Source organism: Prionailurus viverrinus, chromosome B1 (genome assembly GCF_022837055.1).
Source record: "Prionailurus viverrinus isolate Anna chromosome B1, UM_Priviv_1.0, whole genome shotgun sequence".
NCBI lineage: Eukaryota > Metazoa > Chordata > Mammalia > Carnivora > Felidae > Prionailurus > Prionailurus viverrinus.
In genome coordinates this window covers 60,654,992-60,666,020 of record NC_062564.1, presented here as the reverse complement: position 1 = coordinate 60,666,020, position 11,029 = coordinate 60,654,992, and positions in this window count along the sequence as shown.

Genomic DNA, 11,029 nt, shown 5'->3' with positions numbered 1-11,029 from the left:
GAAAACTAATGTTTTATTAGAAAATAATTTGATGTGCTTTAGTATTAACACAAATATTTCTAATCAGTCTATAGCTGGTTAGATCACTGGTGAAAATGATTCTAAAGACTGAGTCTTAGTTTCACACCAAATCAATATTCTCTGAACTTCAGACTAAAAACATAAATATGAAATATTTGTTAGTCATCTAATATTTTGGAAACATTGCTTGGTCTCTATAAATGAGTCTCAAAGCTATATGGACATATTTGTTATTGTGGTAAAACAGTGGCTTCAAATTAACAAAGCCTTTTTTTAGTTCTCAAAATTGATAAGCAACTTATATACTCATCCAAATATGAAATAGACAAATGATGTCACATATATGAGAAAATAAATGCAAAACTAACAATAGCAGAAAGTGTGGGTTTCTAATATTAATAAATATGTCTATTTAATGAGATATTTAAATAATGCCAAATCCATGGTAGTAGAAGAGAACTTAAAAGAATAAATAAATATTGCTTCTTCAATGCCTACCTTTCTTTTTTTTACATTTTTTTACTTTATTTTTTAATTTAAATTTTAGTTATTTAATATACAGTGCAATATTCATTTCAGGAGTATAATTCAGTGATTCATCACTTACATACAACATCCAGTGCTCACCATAACAATTGCCCTCCTTAGTACCCATCACCCATCTAGCTCATCTCTCACCCTCCTCCTTCCATCAACCTCAGTTTGTTCTCTATTGAATGCCCACCTTTCTAATGAATCATTGTTACACAGCAAGATAAACTATGATGTACGGATAAATATGTTGATGAAGAATAGGATCATTATGATGGTAAAATCTGCACAATCTAAAATATAAAGCTCCAAATAGATTCTTCCTATAATTTCTATAGGCTTCATAAATCATTTCTATTTCACAAGAAGCAAAATTTATAAATAGCAACTAAAGTATGAAAGAAGGAAGTCCAAAGTATTAAAAAATTGTATTGTGAACTAAAATAAACTCTTACACTTTCTAAAGGCCTGAATATTTTAATATAATGGTAAAGCAGGATTGATTACGTAGCTCCTTATATTTTGTGAATCTTATTGCAGACAGCATCCTCCTTGACTCTCTGCTCCAGAGAAGGAAAAGTTTATCTATAAACAATATGATAAGTGTGCATTAGCTCTATGATGATAATCCGTGTAATTCTCTGTTTACTTGTTTTTTTTTTCTTTAATAAAGGCAATAAAGCCCTGTTGTTCAAAGGCAAAAAGGCCTATATACTTCGGTAGAGATCCATGTTGCTTCATATTACTAACCTCAAACCATCTAAAGATGGTGCTTTCTGACAATTTTTTTTTTAAATTAAGAGCAAAATAGAAGCAAAGATTTCAACAAGCTTTCATCAATATGAAAACAGCTATGAACACAGTTAACTAACTAGACTTACTTCATCAGTCTGGTTTTATGGTATTTTTTTATGAGTCATATATCCCAAAATTATGCTCATATTAAAAATAAACATCTGGTATACATCATTTTATGAAATAGGCAAGTAAATCTACTTACTGCAATAGAGGAAAATATATTGATCTATAAACTACAATACTGAACAACAAATCAACCATAAACTAAAACTCCAAGCATCCATTCAACACTAAAACTCCCATTTCCAGGCTTCCTCCTGGGCAGTGTGAGCTATCACTGGATCCTCTGGCCCTGAGGTATAATAATGATCACAAATAACTCTTGCATGACAATAAAGTCAACTTCACAGCTAAGACAACCCTTTCAGAAAGAAGCCATGAGCTATTATACACTAGGTTATCCTACCTGTTGAATACTCTCTTTCTTAGAGTTATGGCTGAATGTTTTCCAATTTTTACTTGAGAAAAAAAATATTTGATGGGAATCACTAACAGTTGAACAGTTAGAATTCTTTGTATATCATGAATCCCCTTCTAGATTTAATATAAACAAATGACTTGGTTTAATGGATGAACAATTCAAAGACATGAGATATTAATTCTACTTCTAGTTTCAATATATCTTGAAAACATAACTATAATAAAAAATTTAAGTACAGAATTAAAAAGAAGAAAATAAGATCTCCCATAGAAGTACCAGCAATTAAAAAATCTTATGTTATATTGGTGCATGGTCAACTAGATAACTATATATATATATATATATATATATATATATATATATATATATGTATATATACATATATATATATATGCACATATACCATATCATGTATATAACTATATACACACACATATATGAAGGCATTATAAAATATTATCTCACCCAAAGGGTCTTCCCTTTCACTTCCCTTTATGCTATTATTCTCTCCAATTTGGCTTGTCAACAGTCCATTATTGGCCTTAAGAGGGGTGTCATAACTAGGGCAGACAATTAGAACAGAGAGATCAAATACTTGGCTGCATGGTTAGGCCATGTATTTTAGCTTGTTCAATTCTTTTACCACAAAGTTTGTTCTACTTTTTAGCCATAACTCTTAGGAAATCTTTTATTTGGGGGAAGGTCAGCCGTTTTGTTCAGACTACTCAGACTTCTGATTGCTCTCCTTAATGTAGGTGGACCCCAATCAGTTTACTTTAGTCTATTTAAATGGTAAGCTCATCCAAAATGCCTTCACAGAAATACCCAGGATAATATTTCATCAAATATTGGGCACTCTGTGTCCTAGTTAAGAAAATTTACCATCACAACTTGGATTGGTTGAGATTTCTTAAGGTTTTTTTCCTCTCTTTAATGGATTGAAAATTATTCATCCTATGTCTTTGTTTTTAATATTCTATTTCTAGGATTCTGTGCATTTCTTTCTTCTTGATTTTTTTCTTTGTTTTTACCTCTCATGCCTTTTCTTTTTTTATTCCTCCAAATGTCATTCCAGTATTATTACAGAAGTCTTGTATTCTAAGGAGGCTTATTTTATTATTTCTCCTCCCCACCAAAGAGGCACCAAGTTAAGTGACTCTCCTATGTTTCCCTTGCCATCTTTAAAACAAACAAACACAATTTATTTACCATTTATTACAAAAAATAAAATTGCTTGAAGATATATCTGTATCAGAGTATAAATACCTTGGAGACCAGCATTATGTATCTTACAAATTTTTTTTTTTTTTTGGGACAGAGAGAGACAGAGCATGAACGGGGGAGGGGCAGAGAGAGAGGGAGACACAGAATCGGAAACAGGCTCCAGGCTCCGAGCCAACAGCCCAGAGCCTGACGCAGGGCTCGAACTCACGGACCGCGAGATCGTGACCTGGCTGAAGTCGGACGCTTAACCGACTGCGCCACCCAGGCGCCCCTCTTACAAAATTTTATGTCCAGTATAACACAGTGCTTGACAAATCATGATCAGATATTTAGTATGTGAAGAAAGGCATGGGTATATGATAGCTATGAAGATCTTATGGAAATCATAAATAACTGCTGTATAAAATAAATATTTGGGTCGAACAGATTAGTCTATGTTCCTTAAGTTCTCTGTGCTGTCAGCACAGAGCCCGACGCGGGGCTCGAACTCACAAACCATGAGATCATGACCTGAGCTGAAGTCGGTCGCTCAACCAACTGAGCCACCCAGGCACCCCAAGTTTTTTTTTTAATTCCATGTTTCCTTTTGCTTTCTTGTGGTGAATATAAACAAGACATGAAATAAAGTTAGGAGCATCAGAAGATACTTATGTCTCAGAGATTTTAGCTCAGCTTTATAAGTCTAAATTACAGGCCTTATATTTATTATAGTAAAATACTTACAGTTTTTTCTGCCCACTCAAAAACATTACTTCAAAATTTGACCCTGTGCTATAGAATTCACTGAAAATATAAAATAGTGAGATAATTTATTTCACTTTTCAGGCTACAATTCCACAAGTGGAATCTCTTATCACTTAAATAAGTGAGCATTAAAGCTGTTACATTCTTAAATTCTTCAGGCTTCACACAGTTATTTAAAGTAAGGGTGTTTTCCCATAAAACTCTGTGAGATCTGTTGTTCATGTATTTTAAGGAAAGTCTGCAATTGAAATTTCATTATAACCATTTGCATTTTCAAGACAATTTTCTAATAAGTGATATACTTGATGTTTTTAAACCACTAACTATAAGCCACAGGGTTTTTCTGGGAATTCATCCACAAAGCCATGGCCAGCATAGCCTTGTGATGAAGAGCAGTAAGAATATTTCCTAAATGGATGTATGGACTTGTTGAATCATTATACTGTACACCTTAAGCTAATATAACACTATATGTTAACTATAGTGGAATTTAAATTAAAAAAAATTATCCCAAGGGGGATATAACCACCATTTCCACATTTGGTACAATGGTAAGTCTTCCTGATATCCAAATCTACGTACGCTTCAAATTCCCTTAAGTTTTACTATGATAATGAGAGAAAGATGTGCATTGTCACTAGACTCAGCATGTCCTGGCCTGAAGCCATAAATACCCAGGATTAGAAGTAGAAGCAGAGAAAACTGGTTAAGATTGAAATCAGAGAACTGTCCCGGTAAGAACAAACCATAATTGCAGAAGAGCTATTTGTGAATAGGAAGGAAAATTGGAGTGCAGGTTCAAAGGAAATCACACATATTCATATTCCACTTTAGGATACCACACTTAAAAATTGCATATATATGTGTATATATATATATACATATATATATATATATACACATATATATATGCATATATACACATATATATACATATATATGCATATATATGTGTATATATATATATATATGAATAGATTTAAGAAGAAATGCATGAAACCTCTATGAAGAAAACTATAAGAAAGACAATGTAGATGTGAACAAATGGAAAAGACATCCCCTCTTTTTGGATAGGAAAATTCTACAACATAAAATGTCGATCCTCCTTAAGTGAATTTACAAATGTAATGTAATCTCTAAAAAACCCCTGAATGCTTATTGAGTCAGAGAAGGTGATTACTAAAGTTTCTAATGGATAAAGAAACATGAGAGAGTGGCAAAGAAAACTTTGAAATAGAAAATCTACAATGGAGGGCTCCAAATTTGTGAAAGTATAAGTTGCATAGCCTCCCCCCCAAAAGCATAAAAATTAAAAGATAGCTGACTGACTAGAATATTTACAGTATTCACAGTATTACAGTATTCACAGACAACAGGTGTATAGCCCTAATATATCAAATATTCTTTAAAACTGAGAGATAAAAGACCAAATATCCAATATAAAAATGGGAATAAAATCATGGCCAGACAGTTCTGGAAAAAATGTATAAAAATGTGCTTTAAGATACATAAATGTTGAAATTAACTTGTACTAAAGGCTTGTAAATTAAATAACAATGATCAACTTATTCTTATCTATCAACTTGGTAAAAAATTGTTAAAATAGACAATATATTCAGGATTACTATAATATATTACAGATAAAGATAAATGACAATATATCTTGTTGACATGGCTCTAGGTAAGGAAACAAACTTTCTGTTATAAAAATTTTCATATTGCTGATGAGAATGCAAACCAGTATAACCCTCTTGAGTTAAATTTGGCAATATCAAGCAAAACTACATAGTTACTTATCTTTTGACCCAGCCATTTTATTTCTAGGAATTTATCCTGATGAAATTCTTCCAGCAAGACAAAATAACATGAACAAAGATATCCACTGCCGCATTTTTTATAATTTTAAAATACTAGAAACAATCTAGATGTGCATATGTAAAAGAGGGGCTGAATGATATATGGTGGATTCAACCAAAGGAGTATTTTGAAGCTCTAAAAAATAGTAAGAAGCATATCTATGTACATATATGGAGTCAATTCTACAATACATATTTTAGGTGAAAAAACAAACTATCAAGGATGATCTGTGGTGTGCTAAATTCCTATAACAAAAATTAGTAGCTTTATAGTTGAAACATCTGTCAAGCGTCACTTTCACCAGGTGATCAAACTTAACACCACTTGTAATGAAACATAGAAACATCACATACGTCCAGATATGATAAACTGAGAAGGACACAACATCACCTTTGTGGTATTGTTGCCAAAAGTTCATAACCTGAATTGAATCCAGAAGAACCATCAGGCAAACCCCAGTTAACACTTTGTCAAACAACTCTCCCAAAATATCAAACCATGAGATGCAAAGAAAGATTGAGCAACTGTTTCAGATTGAAGAACACTAGGAGATGTGACAAATAAATGTAGTATGGTTTAAAGGACCAGTAAAAGCACATTGGTGGGATAAGTGTTGGAATTTGAATAAGATACATAGATTAGTTAATACTATTTTTTCAAGTTGATTTTCCAGTTTTGATAATTGTGCTATGGTTAATTTAAAATGTTAACATTCAGAGAATCTCGGGGAAGCGTATATAAGAACTACTCACAGCATTTAGGGAACTTTTTCCTGTTTGAAATTATTTCAAAATAAAAGTTATATTGATAAGAATAAAAGACATAGCCTCTAGATTAAAATCTAATCTGAAAATCTGCATACATTATTAATTAAATAGCTGTTTCTACCTTGGATTAAAACAAAACACATCAATGGCACAACCAGAAAAGTAACCTATACCTTTTATAGGTTATATTAACTTTTCATAGCATAGGCAATGCAGAATCTCAATCCTGGAAGAGCCAATCAGGTCAGGGAGGCAGGCATCAAAGGTACCATGTAGAGCTGTATATCTTCAATTGTCCGTCTTTTCTGTAAACATGTACAATGAAGCTATTTCAATCATGGCACTAAATTTTAATAAATCCATTTGGACTCCTGATTTCATCTTCAGTGCCAACTACCCAAGATTATGTTTCAGATATGAATGGCAGTGAGAACATTACAGACTCATTTCCTCTTTTCTTTGCTAGTGGATGATAAATAGTTAGTTAAAAGATTTAGCATTTAGAACAGTGCCAGACAGTGTTAGCTATTAGTGTTGTCATTGTTCTTATTACTATCATTAGTGTTATTACTGTTTTTGATCTTTAGTAAAATAACATACCAGACAACTACTAGCCTACATTTAAGCTATTCAACCCTGAACTACTTACATTTTCAGGCATTAAATAACTTAATGCAAGCAAGTAGAAACAATACCATTGAATAATTCAGAAATTAAATTGTATGGCACTTAAGCATCCAAGTAGACCAGCTTAAACTGGCAGCTCTCCGTCTTTGTAGCTCTCCTGCTTGATACATTTTGAGGAGGCAATGATCTTTAAGTCATCTTGTTCTGCTTCATGTTCTGCTTTGCATCTGGCACATCAAATCGACTAAAATTATCACCATCCATGAATGTCAATGGAACTGCTATGCTCTTTTATATACTTGGTTTATGCCATGTAAGACAAAAAAAATGTGCTAAGAATGTTTGGACATTTCGCTAAAGTGTGAGAGATGTTCATATTAAAAACAGATTAAGTTTGTCTTCAACTTGTCTCCAGGAAACCAAATATCAGCATAAACTTGAAACAACGTTGTGAAATGCTTTGGAGACACTGATGAAAAACTTACATTGCCATGTTTGTAATAGAAGATATTTTCTGTAGACATAATGAAAAACATTGCTATTTGCAATCCTGAAGATGAATTAATTCAGTATTATCCCTGTGTAAAAATGCTATGAAGATTGAAGAGAGGGATGAGTCAGTTATGAAAGGCCTTTTGATAGATTCCTTCAGACACCTGTCTCAAGAAGACAGTAATTCCTTAACAAAATGTACAATAATAAACCCAACAAAATATAGAGTCTCTGTGCAATTCATTTTATTGAATAATTGTATTTTAAAATCTCCATGTTTTAGGGTTACATTTCAAATACCCACATTTATAATCAATAAAAGGTTTTTGAATCATTTTGTGTTGTCTCTCAGCTCATCCTTTAAATCATAAAAAAAATGTAAAGGAAAAACTAATTTATGGGTTTCATCTTAAAGAAGAGCTTTGGGAACAATGAAGTATGTGTAAAAACTATTTTAATATTCTGATCTGGTTTCTCTCATTTTGAATCATAAAAGAAAGTAAAGTTCTCAGTTTGAGTTGAATAGTATCTCTAGGGATACCTGATCACATGCCTTTGGTTTGGTGAACAGAAAGACTAGAAACTAAGAATTATCTGTTGAGCTCACTAATAAGGACAGGGCAATGGTACTTTAATTCACCCATTAATTAAGTAAGAATTTATTAACATCCTGCTCTGAAAAAGTGCTGTGGAAAAGATGAAAGGAGAAGGGGATAAAATGTGTCTTCACAAAGTTTACTGCACGATTACTTTAGTTGATTAAGGTCATGTAATATATAGAAGTGCAATTACAGTGTAGCACAATTACTACCGAGTGACTTAAACCAGCACACATTCGTAATCTTACAGTTCTGGATGTCAGACCTCTGATGTGGGTCTCACTGGACTCAAACCAAGGTAGTATCAGGGCTGCATTCCTTCTGGAGACTCTAGGTAGATTCTACCTACAGAGTTCCTGATTTTTCCAGCTTTTAGAGGCTGCTTGCCTTCTTTGGTACATGATCCATGGTCCATCTTCTTCCAGCCCATCAGCCTAAGCCCTTCTCACATCGCATCTCTCTGGTTCTTCCTTGTCTGCCTTCCTCCTCAATTTATAAGGACCCTTGTGATTATTGGGCCCACCTACACAATACAGGTTGGCCCCATACCTCAAGGTCAGTAGGTTAACAGTTTTAATTCCACCTGCAGCCTCAATTCCTCTTTGCCATGTAATTTAACAGACTCATAGGTTTTGGAGATGAGGGTGTGGACATCTTTGGAAGGAGACATTATTCTGCCTACATCAATGCAGTATTTGTTTAGAAGACATGTTAATCTGTCTTCTAAATTATGTAGCACATTTTGTGTTAGTTTTCTTAGCAAGTCCTTTTTTAATTTTATTTTTTTTAATTTTAGAGAGAAAGCAAGAGAGGGGAAGAGGGGGCAGAGGGAGAGAGAGAGAGAGAGAGAGAGAGAGAGAGAGAATCTTAAGTAGGCTCCACCCTCAGTGCAAGCTCTACCCAGGGCTCAGTCCCATGACCCTGAGATCATGACCTGAGCAGAAATCAAGAGGCAGACACTCAACCCACCGAGCCACTCAGTAGCCCCAGCAAGTCCCTTTAAATTGAGTGAAATATTCAGTATTGAGTAAATTATCAGTTAATGGTATTTTGAGTCTCCAGTCCATCTCTTGGGCTGCAATAAAGTAAAAACATACATAGTTTAGTGATTTTTCCCCTCCCAGGAAATAGGGACCTGTAATTCGCTAACACAGACATCCATGGGCAGTTTGAAGGGAGAAAATTCGCTCCTCCTTCCCCACCTCTTCCTCTTCCTAATTGTTAACGTCCCTGCTTTTTCTTTCTGAGCTTTTTCCAAACATGCTTTTATAATTTTCTCCTCTTATTTTTCACCTCTACTCTTGTTGCCTATACTTATCTGTTTTACTGTATTATATCCACTCCTGGGTAGTAATTCAAACCATATTCCCTTATGCTTTTTTAGATTTTAAAATTTGATAATTATCTTTACCTGAATCTCCCTTCTCTGACTAAAAATCTTCTTAAAGAACATAAAACCTCAGAGTAACCCATGTAAACTAAAACAAAAATATCCACCGTCCTTTGGTGAAATCACGTTGTTGGTTTAAATGTTTAGAATCTGTTTAATTTTTTTTTAATCTGAAAGCACAAAAGTGCAGAAAATGATAAAGAACAAATTCACACAATATGTGTGGATTCTATATAGAAGGCATTTCATGAATATCAGTCATTTTGTCTTTACTAGCAACATTCTTGGGAATTTAGGTAAATAGTCCTATATTTCATTATTCAAAGTTGTAAGGAAATTTTCTTTGAAAAATTCTCTCTGTAAGATATCAATGCTTTGTGTCAAAATATCATCAGCTTCATTGTTATGTCAGGTTTTTTACAGGGATGCATCCAGGATTTGGGGGAACTGACAATTTTGTAATTTTTGAAGATCATTTTAAGAAAAAGAATGCTGGGGCCCCTGGGTGGCTCACTTGGTTGAGCATCCCAGTCTTAATGTTGGCTAGGCCATGATCCCAGGGTCATGGGATTGAGCCCCACCTTGGGCTCCACGAGCATGTAGGCTGATTGGGATTCTCTCTCCCTCTCTCTCTCTTCCTCTCTCTTTCTTCCCTCCCCCCTCTCTCTCTGCCCCTTTCCCCCATTCATGCTCTCTCTCTCTTTAAAATAAAGTATAAGAAAATTTTTTAAGAAAAAATAATAAAAATAGTGCAAACTTTATGAATACTAAATATATATTTGAATGTTTTTAGAATGGGAGATGACACATTATTCATTCTAAATAGCAAAAAGCATCATAAATGTAACAAAATTCTGAAAAAATTAATTAAACATATTTACTAATTAACCAACTGACACCTCATAGTCCTTTCTTTTCCAGTTGCATTCAATATGACAATTCTAAAAAAATTTGTAATTCTTTCAAATAAATGTACACTCTTCCAAAATAAATGTACATTTATGAGAAATTAACCTAACCCTACAATTTTATACAACTAATGAACATGAGAATAGATATAACTAGCTTCTGGCTCTGTAAGTTTCCAGTCACGCTTTTCCTCCACTACCCACATATTTCTGGTACCATGTACCAAAGGGCAGATGTAAATCACGAAATGACCTCTGGCTTGACATTTTCAATTCATGACACAAAATGAATCAGCAAGGGGGAGTTAGGAGTACTCCTGAAAGCCATTCTCACACTGGGATGTCTAGCAATAACCTTTGTACACACAGAAGTGTGCCATTTTTTGCCTCTCTGTTCCACAATGACCCTTTATTGTCTGTTCTATGAAAACTGATCCAGACTCTTTACATATGATTTTTTGCCAGCTGCCACAATGTTAGCTTTGTAAGTAGAGGGTACAAGTGAGACATGAAAAGAGAAGGTGTGAAGTTCCTGATTTCAGTACTATGCTTTTGCTCTCCCCTGTCCCATCTTGCCCGCAAGACTAGTA